Raw genomic sequence first — 13764 nt, forward strand, 5'->3', positions numbered from 1 at the left:
TCTTACAGTCTTTCTGCCCCTTCTTCCGAGATGCTCCCTAAGCCTTGAGGAGCGCATGTGACCGCATTTTTAGCTGAGCTGCTGCAGCTGTTGATCAGAAACTCCATGAGGGAGGTTGGGGTGGCAGCTGGTGACAGGAAAGTGCCACAACCTGTGATCTTTGCAGCCCTGCTGTACTGACCAAGGCTGGCCTGAGCCATTCTCCACAGCCAGCGTCGTGGAAGATGCAGTGGACAGAGGTCCAAGCCCACTCTACTGTAAAGAGTACCTGAGATCGTCCTGGCTGGGGAACCTGCGTGGAGAGCAGGTGTGAAGGGGCAGGACACTGCTCAGCCTGCCACCAAGGATCATCCAAAATCCTGAACTTGACTTGTAAGTGTTCCTGTGATCTGGAGGTCTAATACCCACCAACTTTTCTTTCTTTCTTTCTTTCTTTCTTTCTTTCTTTCTTTCTTTCTTTCTTTCTTTCTTTTTGTTTGTTTTTTTTTGTTTTTCGAGACAGGGTTTCTCTGTGGCTTTTGAGCCTGTCCTAGAACTAGCTCTGTAGACCAGGCTGGTCCCGAACTCACGGAGATCTGCCTGCCTCTGCCTCCCGAGTGCTGGGATTAAAGGCGTGCGCCACCATCGCCCGGCACTTTCTTTCTTTCTTTCTTTCTTTCTTTCTTTCTTTCTTTCTTTCTTTCTTTCTTTCTTTCTTTCTTTCTTTCTTTCTTTCTTTTTTTTCTGGAGAGGGGGTGGGTGAGATGAGGGGTGGTTTCAAGATAGGGTTTCTCTGTGTAGCTTTGGAACCTGTCCTAGAACTTGCTCTACATACAGTCCAGGCTAGCCTTGAACTCGCAGAAATCCACCTGCCTCTGCCTCCTGAGTGCTGGCATGTGCCACCACTGCCTCATCAACTTTTCTTTTATTTATTCTCCTCCTCATCCTATTTTTTTGGAGACAAGGTCTCAGCCTCCCAAATGCTTCTGGGATGACAAGTAAGAGCAGTCACAACCAGCTAGTCTTGATCTGTGTATGCGTGTGTGCATGTGTGTACAAGTAAACATGTACATGAGTGAGAACACGTACGCAGGCCCAAGGGCAACTCTGAATGTCACCTTAGGTTTTGCATGGTGTTGCTTTGTTTCTTGATTATTTGTTTGGCTTTTGAGTCAGGGTCTCTGATAGGGCTGAAGCTTGCCAAACAATTGTCAACTTGCTTTGCTAGCCAGTGAGCCCCAAGCGTCTCATCCCAGCCATGAGATTGCAAACAAGCCCCACCACATTGGGGTTTTATGGTTTCTTCTTCTGTTCATGCTGGGGATCCAAACTCAACTTCTCATACTTACAAGGTAAGAGTTTTGCCGACTAACCTATCTTCCCAGGTGCTCAGTCTTGCCCTGTATCTATTTTTTTCCAAGGTAAGGTCTTACCAAATAGCCTCAGCTGGTCTAGAACCCTCCATGTAGACCAGACTAGGCTAGAACTAAGAGATCTACCTGCCTCTGCCTCCCAAGTGCCAGAATTAAAGGTGTGCTACCATACTTAGCCTAGTCTTGCTTTTGTTGTTGTTTTTGTTTTCTTGAGGCAGGGTTTCTCTGTGTATCCCTGCTGTCCTGGAATTTACTTTGTAGACCAGGGTGGCCTCAAACTTATAGAGATCCACCTGCCTCTGCCTTCAGACTGCTGGGATTACAGGCATGTGCCACCACTGTCAGGCTTAGTCTTGCACACACACACACACACACATATACACATACACACACACACGCACACACAGGGTTTCTCTGTATAACAGTCCTGGCTGTCCTAGAACTCACTTTGTATTATAGACTGGTCTCGAACTCACAGAGATCCACCTGCCTCTGCCTCCCGAGTGCTGGGGATAAAGGTGTGCACCACCTTACCTGGCCATAATGGAGTCTTTACTTTGAAATAATCTAGAACCTCTGGGGTTGATCACAGTTTCCCTGAGGATGGCAGAAGAGAGATCTGGGGCCTGAACTGGGCTCCTTAAGGACACTGGCTATGCCTAAGGGTCAGGGCCCAATTTATGAAGGTGATAGGCCAGAGATCAGGAGTCAGGAAGGACACACTGAACTAACAGAGAAACTGTCTGCTTTAGTAAACAAGATGTTAGAGTCAGCTGGGCGGTGGTGGCGCACGCCTTTCATCCCAGCACTCAGGAGGCAGAGGCAGGCGGATCTCTGTGAGTTTGAAGCCAGCCTGGTTTACTTATTCTTAAATGTCTTAACTGCAAACAAATCCCTTTACCTGCAAAGTCCATTTTCCCCCAGTTTCCGTCTCACACATCCCCACCCTCACACAGTCGTGCACAAACATACACAACAGTAACAGATAAACTGTTTAAAAAAAGGAATACCAGCCGGGTGACGGTGGCGCACGCCTTTAATCCCAGCACTCAGGAAGCAGAGACAGGTGGATCTCTGTGAGTTCTAGGCCAGCCTGGTCTACAGAGTAAGTTCCAGGACAGGCTCCAAAGCTACAGAGAAACCGTTTTGAAAACAAACAAACAATCAAGCAAAACAACAAAAAAAAGAAATACCAGCTAGGAGGAGGTGTTAGTCACTCATAGTGTCTGCCTCCCTTGTGATTCCTGACACTAATTCCTGTACAAGAGGGGACGATAAAAAGAGAGCATTACACTGTGTTACTGAGGTGCCATGGGGGGTGGAGTCTGTTCAGTCAGAATCCGCAGCCCATAAACTCTGTGGTTACTTCTCTCAGGAATGTTTCTAAAGAGGAGGTAGCATTCCGGAGCATCTTGTGAGCTCATTCCATGCCAGGGCCCAGAGCTCCTGCAGGGAGTGTGAGCGAGCACAGCAGGGCGGAGAGCTCTGTGCAGACACAAACACAGAAGAGCATCTGCTGCCACGGACTTTGGAAACACGCTTTGCTTCCTTTTCTGTGTGTGCACGAATGACATGTGCACGTGTGTGCGAGTGTCACAGTTCTTGGGTAGAAGTCAGAAGAAGACTTTGAGTGTGACTGTCGCTGTGTGGTCTCTTTGTTGTTTGTGGAGGCATATGGGAGGAGAGCTGCCTGTGAGCTGAGCATCCTAGGATGCTCCTGCTTCTGCCTCTCCTCTTGATAGAGGGTTCATATGTGTGCTTCCACACCCAGCTTTATGTGGTTTCTGGGGATTTGAACTCTGACCTTCATGCTTGTGTGGCAAGTACCTTATCCTCCATACCATTACTCCAGACTTGAAGGTTTGAAAGACACTTGGCTGCTAAACCTGTGTAGGCAGCATGGTCAGCACGGTGAAGCCTCCATTCTGTTTGCCTACAATTCAAAGGGTTTGGGGACAGCTTTATCTTTACATCCGATTCAACCTACCCCACCCCCATCCAGTGCTGATGTACAGTGAGCTAGCTGAAGGACTGCGCTCCCCAAGATTAGCCTTCTCCTCTCCCTTCCCGGCCCTCTCATTCCATCTTGAGTTTTGTCAGTACACACCCTATCCTGAGAGAGTGAGTGTGTTTCCAGAGTCAAGAGGGCGACTGGGCGTGGACACTCAGTGAGGAGGACAGCAGGGATGTGATGGCCCCAGGAGCGATGCCAAGTTGGATTCTTTTTCTATTGTGGCATCGATATACATTCCTCTCCTGTTCGAGCTGGAAATTCCACTGCAGGAACATCCACGCTCCGTCTGGGGAGGCTGTAGGGGAAGCTGGGAAGACAAGCATTTCTGACTTTCTCGATGCTGCGGTAATCTGGATGCTGAGCAGAGAGAATCGGATCTCAGGCCCCTCTTGGTCTACTTTGGGGCGTCTTGGAAGTGCATTAATGGCTTGGTCACAAGATCAACAAATCTGGAAGAGCAGTTCATTCCTAAAGCTGGGTTCTCCCCACACTTGAGTTCCTGTTTTTTGTGCTGTAATCTCTTGGGTAGGTGGGGAGAGCTGGGGGAAACGTGAGGAGAAGCACAGTGAAGGCCAGACACGCAGTGCGTGTTAAGTGTGAGCACCCCTGCCTTGGCTTGCTCATCCTGGGACTTCAGGCGAGTCACTGGGCCTTTCTGGATCTCAGTTACCTCCGCTACCTCTGTGGAAAGAATGCTAACACCCACCTGGGGAAGCTAATTCCGAGAAAATGTAAGCTAGTGCCTGGAAGATAGCTTGATGGACTGAACTGGATGCAAGGCCTTGGAGATGTGAGGCAAGCCCTCTCTCAGGCCCGGATCTCAGAGTAGGGCAGACTGGTTAGCCATTGAGCTCCAGGATCCACTTGTCTCTCCCTCCCCAGCACTGGGATTGCAGGTGTGCACCAAGTTTGATCTTTCTGTGGGAATTCTGGTGACGGATGCCTATATGGCAAGTACTTCATTAGCTGAGCCATCTCCCCCATCCTCCATCTTCCATTTTAACAGGCTCATTCCAGCCTGAACATTGACAAGAGATTGCTGGGAGCAGCTGGGGAGGTTTGGCAGTAAGCCAACTGTGAGCGAATAGAGGCTCAGGCCAGGAACTCGTAGCAGAGCTGTGGCCAGGACTTAGAACTAAAACAGGAGCCTGAAAGATGGACTCGGCAGTTAAGAGTACTTGCTGTTGCCGGGCGGTGGTGGCGCACGCCTTTAATCCCAGCACTCGGGAGGCAGAGGCAGGCGGATCTCTGTGAGTTCGAGGCCAGCCTGGTCTACAAGAGCTAGTACCAGGACAGGAACCAAAAAGCTACGGAGAAACCTTGTCTCGAAAATAAAAAAAAAAAAAAAAAAAAAAAAAAAAAAAAAGAGTACTTGCTGTTCTTTCAGAGGACCAGGGTTTGGTTCCCAGCACATATGTCAGTTGCTGCACAAATGCCCGTAGCTGCAGCTCAAGGGGATCTGCCATCCTCTTCTGATCTCTGTGGGTATCTGCACACATGCATACACAAATAAAATCTTTAAAACAAAAAATAAATATTGGGGAGATGGCTCAGTTGTTAAAGTCTAGGCTCACAACCAAACCAACCCCCCCCAAAACAAAACAAAACAAAACAAAAAAAAAACAAGACAGGTGGTGATGGCACACACCTTTAATCCCAGCACTCGGGAGGCAGAAGTAGTCTGATTTCTGTGAGTTCAAGGCCAGTCTGCTCTACATAATGAGTTCCAGGACAGCCAGGGCTATGGAGAGAGATCATGTTTAAAAAAATACAAACAAGGCCGGGCGGTGGTGGCGCACGCCTTTAATCCCAGCACTTGGGAGGCAGAGGCAGGCGGATCTCTGTGAGTTCGAGACCAGCCTGGTCTACAAGAGCTAGTTCCAGGACAGGCTCCAAAACCACAGAGAAACCCTGTCTCGAAAAACCAAAAAAACAAAACAAAACAAAAACCAAAAAAAAACCAAAAAAAAAAAAAAACCCACAAACAATATTATTGTGGTGGTTTGAAGGAAAATGGCCTCCACAGTCTCATAGGGAATAGCACTAATTGGAAGTGTGGTCTTGTAGGAGGAAGTATATTACTAGCGGTGGGAGGGCTTTGAAGTGTCTGATGCTCAAGCCAGGTCCAGTGTGGCAATCTCTACCTGCTGCCTGTGGATCATGATGTAGAACTCTCAGTTCTTTTTCCAGCTTCATGTCTTTCTACCATGACAATAATGGACTAAACAAACCTCTGAAATGGTAAGACAGCCCCAATTAAATATTATCCTAAGAACTGCCATGATCAGATGGGTGGTGGTTGCAAATGCCTTTAATCTCAGCACTAGGGAGGCAGAGATAGGCAGATCTCTGCTCTACTAAGTAAGTTCTAGGACAACCTGGGCTGATATACAGAGAAACCCTCTCTCAAAACAAAACAAAACAAAACAAACAAACAAACAAACAAAAACTACATGAATTGCCATGGTCATGATGTCTCTTCACAGCAATAAAAATCCTAAAACAGTTATATATGTGCTGTAGGAACTCCTTTAGTCAATAGCCTTTAAGATACTGGCCCACTTTGAGTGTGGTCTCATGTACTATAAATGAAGATGAAAAGCATGTGCAGGCCTCTTGGCTGCTGCATTTGGTTCTAGCTCCCAGTGCATGTAGAGGACAGTGAATTGCAACCCTTTCTGTGAGTTTATCCCCAAATAAATGTGCTCCATTCTGGGCTATTGTGGAACTCTTTTGTACACCAACAAATTGGTGCCCAACATGGGTTATGGTCAAGAGAGTCAGGCTTTACAGAAGACAACGATAAAAAGATTTGAATCAATCGAAGAACTTGTCAGAACTGATAAGCAAGGAGAGGAGGTAGAGGCAAAGGATTTAGCATTGCCAGTACCTCTCAGAGTCAGAGATGACTTACCAATAGTTTTAGCTACTTATCCTGTTATTATCTCTAAAAGCCAGGAAATATCCAATATCCAAATGGATACACAGAATGTAAATGAAAACTTATAGGTATAAAAGATCTAAAAGAGGGGCTGGAGAGATGACTCAGAGGTTAAGAGCATTGCCTGCTCTTCCAAAGGTCCTGAGTTCAATTCCCGGCAACCACATGGTGGCTCACAACCATCTGTAATGAGATCTGGTGCCCTCTTCTGGCCTGCAGGCATACACACAGACAGAATATTGTATACATAATAAATAAATATTAAAAAAAAGATCTAAAAGAAATTAAACAATCAGTAGTATCTTATGGCATGCATTTACCATTTGTTAGGGAGCTGGTAAAGACACGGGCTTCAAGCAATAGGGTTATTCCACATGATTGGCTTCAGTTAGTCTCAGCAGTGCTAGAAGATGGACCATAGTTACAGAGGAAGGGCTATTGGAGAGAGGAGGCTAAAGTCCTGGAATATCAAGGTAGAGCCAAAGGATTTGAGGCCTCCCAAGATCAAATTCTTGGTGAGGGCCGTTATGCTGATCCACAGAGTCAAGCTATTTTCAATGACCACATCTTGTCCCTATGCCATACAGCAGCCTTGAAAGCTTGGTTCAGGATTCAAGAACTGGGAAGAAGAATTGAAACATATATTTAGGTCATAGAAGGCCCAAGAGAACCCTTTAGTGACTTTTTACAAAGATCAACTCAAGCTGTACAAATAGGGGTAACAGATCCAGAAGCTAGACAAGTACTTATTGAATCTCTGACTTTTTTTTTTTTTTTTTTTTTTTTTTTTTTTGAGACAGGGTTTCTCTGAGTAGCTTTTGTGCCTATCCTGGAACTAGCTCTTTAGACCATGCTGGCCTCAAACTCACAGAGATAGAATCCACCTGCCTCTGCCTCCTGAGTGCTGGGATTAAAGGTGTGAGCCACTATTGCTCTGGCTTTTGAAAATGCCAACTTAGAATGCAAAAAATAAAAATAAATAAAAAATACTTGGGCCTCTAAAGGTCAAATCAGCACCAAGGGATGAATGGATCCTGCACACAGCCAATGTTGAGTCATTTGACTATAATACTGAGTCTTGGGCCGGGTGGTGGTGGCGCACGCCTTTAATCCCAGCACTTGGGAAGCAGAGGCAGGCGGATCTCTGTGAGTTTGAGACCAGCCTGGTCTACCAGAGCTAGTTCCAGGACAGGCTCCAAAACCACAGAGAAACCCTGTCTCGAAAAAGAAAAAAAAAAAAAAAAAAAGAAAAAAAAATACTGAGTCTTGGGAAGGAGAAGTAATTTCCAAAGAATCGAAGAGATATCAAAATACCAAATATTTTAATTGTGGTAGACTAGGACATCGGAGAAGGGATTATAGACAAAGTGTTCCTAGAAATAATGTTTCCTCTGGGATGACAAAAATAGAAAGTACAAGGCAACCTATTTACCATTGGGAAAGTCCTTTAAAATGACTAAGAAACCTCTGTGGGTTAAACAATGGCTTTTAACAAAAGAGAAACTGCAGGCTTTGGAGCAGCTGGTATAGGAGCAACTAGATACTCAGCATATTGAAGAATCAACCAGCCCTGGAATTCTCCTGTATTTGTTGTTAAAATGAAATCTGGAAAATGGAGAACAGTGACAATCTAAGAGCTGTTAATAAGGTGATTCAACCAGTGGGCCTTCTACAGTGTGGACTTCCTTTTCCTTCCCTCTTCTTTTCTGTGAGTTTATCCCCAAATAAATATACTCTATTCCAGGCGATTGTGGAACTCTTTTGTGTGTCAACATTATGTATATAGAATAAATAATAGTAATACATTGCTTTTCACAAACCACAATGAATCACTGCCCGCACACATTAGAATGGCTGCTGTTAAAGAGTCTTCTGCCAATCTCAAACCCAGAGCAGAAATGACAAATCCATCGAGGGTGCATAGATGGGAACCCTGTGGACTGCTGTGCAGAACAAGGAGGCCATTCTTCACGAAGTTAAACATTGAATTACCAGATGGCAGCACTGAAGTCTCTGTGGATAAGTGGATGGAGAGACATCCTGTGGAACACACAAGCAATGCAGTATATTTTGTACCCACCTTTCCTGCTTCAAGACAGGGTCTCACCATATAGCTCAGGCTGGCCTTGAACTCTCAACTCTCCTGCCTCAGATTCCTATGTGCTGTGATTCTAAGCATGCACTATAATATCTGGTTTTATTTAGTCTTAAAAAAAAAAACTTCATGTGTCTGAGTGTTTCACCTGCATGTATGTGTGCTATATGCACTATGTGTGTGCCTGCTGCCTCTGTATGCCAGAAGAGAGTGTCTGATCCCACAGAACTGGAGTTTTGGATGGCTATGACCACTCTATAGGATCTAGGAGCCACACCAGGTTCTCTGCAAAGGCAACAAGTGCTCTTAACCACTGAGACATCTCTGTCTCCCACTGCACTCCTAAACTCACATCAGCTGTGAAGACCTGCCAAGGACTGGGGCCTGTCAATACCATCTCAGAAAGAGGAGGAGCTCACGAGGCTCCACCCTTCCCTGAGGATCTACAGCCGGGAAATAGTTGCCATTGGAGGGAGAAGCGCCTTCTTTGTGCAGCTACTGGTCAGATGCCCAGGCTCCTGTAAGCAACCCTAATGGAGTTCAATGGGTCACACACACACAGACACACAGACACACACAGGATACACACACAGACACAAAAGATAAACAGACACAGAAGATAAAACAGACACAGACACACACACAGACACACAGACATACATACACAAACAAGACACACACACAGACACAAGACATACATGCACAAACACTCAAGACATACACACAGACATAAACACATACACAGACACACACAAGACAGACACAGACACATAAGAAACACACACAAGACATACACATGAAAGCCGGGTGGTGGAGGCGCACGCCTCTAATCCCAGCACTTGGGAGGCAGAGGCAGGCGGATCTCTGTGAGTTCGAGACCAGCCTGGTCTACAAGAGCTAGTTCTAGGACAGGCTCCAAAACCACAGAGAAACCCTGTCTTGAAAAACCAAAAAAAAAAAAAAGAAAAAAAAATGGGGGTGATTATGAAGTACATGCGTACAAGCAGGGAAATGCCATAATTAAGCCCATTATTATATAATTATGGGTAATTGACACATGCTAATAAATACACACACAAAAGAAACCCCACAAAAGGTAGCCTGGTGGTTGCCAGAGACTGCTGGGAGGAGGAATTGAGCTCCTTAGTGGGTAGACTGGCCTCACAAGGTGAAAATCTGAAGGTAGGTTGTACAGCAAAATAAATAGATTGATGGTACTGAATTGTGTGCTTAAAATAGTTAAGACAGTAAGTTTTATGTTAGATCCATTTTGCCTAATTGTTTAGAAAAGAAAGTGACTTAAAAGTCACTTACGGGGGCTGGAGAGAAGGCTCATCAGTTAAGAGCACTTGGTGCTCTTGCAAAGGACCCAGGTTTGGCTCCCAGCAGCCATGTTAGCTCATAAACCCTCTGTAACTCCAGTTTAGGTTATAGAGTAAGACTATTGCAAAACAAAAACAGAGTGCTCAGAGCCTTTCTTCAGCTCACTAGACCACTTTCCTTCTCGGGAGTGCTCTCTCCCTTCCTTCCTTCCTTCCTTCCTTCCTTCCTTCCTTCCTTCCTTCCTTCCTTCCTTCCTTCCTTCCTTCCCCCCACCTCTCTCTTTTGTTTTCCAAGACATGGTTTCTTTTCGTAATACTCCTAGCTGTCCTCAAATTAGTTCTGTAGACCAGGCTGGCCTCAAGCTCATAGAGATCCTCCTGCCTCTGCCTCCTGGGTGCTGGGATTAAAGGCGTGTGTCACCACTGCAAATAGAGTGTCTCTATTTCTGTTTCAAACCTTGTGCCCTTCTTTCTCACTGTTACTCTGGTAGACACCATGATCAAAATCAGTTTAGTGAAACTGGGCAGTGTACTTTCAATACTAGCTGTCGAGAGACAGAGGCAGGCAGATCTCTGAGTTTGAGGCCAGCCTGGTCTACAGAGTGAGTTCAAGGAAAGCCCTGTAAAAAAACAAACAAAAACAAAATCAAAATCAACAACAAAAAACCAGGCATGTTTATGTCCCTCTAATTCCTAAATCTTTAAGAAACATTAAGTGGATTTGGCTTACAGATCACAGTATGCTAAACTGGACATTTAGTTAAGATCTCCAGCATAAATGTGAGGTTCATAATATTTCAAAGACAGAAAAAGGAAATCTGAGTTATCACAAAATGACTGTGATGGTTTGAAAGAAAATGGCCCCCAAAGGGAGTGGCACTATTAGGAGGTGTGGCCTTGTTGGAGGAAGTGTCCCTGTGGAGGTGGGCTTTGAGGTCTTATATATGCTCAAGCTGTGCCTAGTGAGACAGTCTACTTCCTGTTGCCTGCATAGCAACATGTACCCTGCTATGACAATGGACCAAATCTCTGAAGCTGTAAGCTACCGCCTCAGTGAGATGTTTTCCTTGGTAAGAGTTGCCATGGTCATCGTGTCTCTTCTCAGAAACCCTAATTAAGACAGTGACCAAACTCTGGGTCACAGCATTAGCAAACTCCTTCCTCCCAGGTGATGGATGTCAACTAGACAGGACCTAGAATCACCCCCCACCCTGGGACCACCCTGGGACTGGCTTGTGGGCTTCCCTGTGTGAGATCACCCAGATCAAGTTAGCTGATGCAGGGAGACCCATTTTAATTGTGGGCGGGGTTATCCTGAACAAGGGTTCCTGTGTCTATGAAGAAAGGGGGCTGGGCAGCACACGCCTGTCTCTGGTTCCTGATTGTGAATGCCATGTGGCCATCTGCTCCGAGTTCCTGCTGACCTCCCCACCGCGACACCTGGCCTTAGGTTATGAGCTAAAAGGACACCTTCTATCCCTTACATTGCTTTTGTTGGAGGATGCTCTCAAGGCAACAGAGACAGGAACTAATACAACCCAGAAGCTGCAAAATCATAAAAAAAACAAAAACAAAAAAAAAAAACCCAACAAACTTGCTCCACCACGATTGCTGGTAATTTCAATTTTATTTACTTGTTAAGTTGCAGTTTTGTTTCTTTGAGGGACAGTCCCAATGGGTCTATAACTCACTATGTAGCCAAAGATGATCTTGAAATCCTAAGCCTCCTGCCTCCACCTCCCACACCTCCCAAGCACTGGGCCCTTGCTGTCCTGGAACTCACTTTGTAGATGAGGCTGGAGATCTGCCTGCCTCTGCCTCCGGAGTGCTCAGATTAAAGGCGTGTGCCAACACTGGTCGGCTACATCTTTGTTTTGTTTTTGTTTTTGTTTTTGTTTTTCGAGACAGTTTCTCTGTAGTTTTTGGAGCCCGTCCTCTTGTAGACCAGGCTGGCCTTGAATTTACAGAGATCCCGCCTGCCTCTACCTCCCGAGTGCTGGGATTAAAGGCCTGCACCACCACCACCTGGTCTTTTTTTTTTTAAGCAGGGTTTCTCTGTGTAGCCCTGGCTATCCTGAAATTCATTCTGTAGATCAGTCTGGCCTTGAACTCTGCCTGTCCCTGCCTCCCACATGCTGAGATCAAAGGGAAGCCCTTTAAGTTTGGCACAGAGAGCAGAGAAGTAGAAACTCTCATGTATGGGAGGCAAATAATTACCATTTAGCTACATCTCCTGCCCCAGGATTCCTCCTTAAAGCCAGGCATGGTGCTAGCCGTCTGTAATCCCAGCACTTTGGACAGGGAGTTAGGAGGATCTCAAGTTTGAGGCCAGCCTGGGCTATACGAAGGGACAAGTCTCAAAACAGAAACGAGGGCACAGGCTAATCAGCAGATTAAGTCTTGGCAGTCTCCTGGTAGCCTCCAGCATCGTGTGGAGCTTGCTGATTCAGTCAGGCTGCCTCACTCTCCTTCAGCTGAATCCTCAGGTCACTGCAAGGACAAACACCACCGATGCTGAAAAGGCAGGGGTCACCCTCTCACTTTTTTTTTTCTTTTTTCTAAGACCAGGTTTCTCTGTAGCTTTGGAGCCCGTCCTGGAACTACTCTGTAGACCAGGCTGGCCTCGAACTCACGGAGATCAACTTGTCCTTGGGAGGTGTTCAGTAAATACTCAGGTCGAATAAAGCAGCCCCATCCCCTCCCTTGCTGTCTCAGTCCCTTTCCTTTTTCAGTGTTTGAGATGGGGTCTCCCTGAGGCTGGCCCCAGACTCACTGTGCAGCTAAGCCTCAGACTCATGATACTTTATAGCAGTGCTAGATCAAATGGAGAGCTTCAGGCCAGCAAGGAAAGCATTCTCCCAGGGAAGCCACACCTCCAGCTCTGTGCTTCTGACCCACCTGCCTCTGCCTCTTCAGTGCTGGGATTAAAGGAATGGGTCACTATGCCCGTCTGCAATTCTTTTGTGTGTCTGTGTGGAGAGTAGGAATGTATGTGAAAGCATGCTCCTTCCTGTTTGAGGCCTTTCTAGAAGAGGATGCCTGATTCATTGGAGCTTGAGTTACAGGTGTTTGTGGCTTGTGTTACATGGCTTGTAACCCGGGTATGAAAATCTGAACTAATTAAATAAAAAACAAAACTTAAAATCAAAGACAAGTTTAAAACCTAGATTACAGCCAGATGGCGGTGACACATGCCTTTATCCCAGCAATCAGGAGGCAAAAGCTGGCAGATCTCTGTGAGTTCGAGGCCAGCCTGGTCTACAGTGTGAGCTCCAGGACAGCCAGGGCTACACAGAGAAACCCTGTCTGAAAAGCAGGGGTGGGGTGGGGGGAGGGAAAATAAGTAGTTCAAAATAGACCACTGAAATGGCCAATTAGGTACAGGCCCTCACTATGCAAGTCTGATGACCTGGGTGGATCCCTGGAACAGAGTACTAGTATGGTCTCATGACTTCCATATTTAAATGCACTATGGCATGCAACCCCATTCCCCAAGTTAAAAAAGATGTAAGAAACTTATTGAAAGTTAAAAAAATAAGTCTATGCAATGCAACCCATTATTCTATGCTAGTAAAACAACATAACAATGTGACTGATGATTGGAAAGTTTAGAGCACAAAACACACCGCCTGCATGGGAACAGATGATTCACTCCAGATCCCAGTTACTGCTCCAGCCTGTGCTAGCTTTAGCTGCCGGCCTGGCAGAACCACGGTCCTGAGGAAGGACCCATGAGCCCAGGAACTGCTTATGTCAAGTGAGCTTGGAGGCTCCTATGGGGGGCTGTCTGATTATTATTTGATGGAGGGACCAGCCCACAAGGCATGGCACGAACTACACAAGGTTAGCTGAGCATAGTCAGCATGGGCCCCTCCAGGCTCCCCGCCTGAATGTCCCTCACTGACAGACTGTCACCTATAAGATGACAGTAAGCCCTTTCCTTCCATAAGTCGTTTTGATTCAGAATGTCTTTGTGCTTGTGTAGTTCACTTTCTTTCTTTCTCTTTTTTAATTATTTACTATTACACAGTGTTCAGTCT

The sequence above is a fragment of the Chionomys nivalis genome, chromosome 7, assembly GCF_950005125.1.
Source record: "Chionomys nivalis chromosome 7, mChiNiv1.1, whole genome shotgun sequence".
In the NCBI taxonomy this organism is placed as follows: domain Eukaryota; kingdom Metazoa; phylum Chordata; class Mammalia; order Rodentia; family Cricetidae; genus Chionomys; species Chionomys nivalis.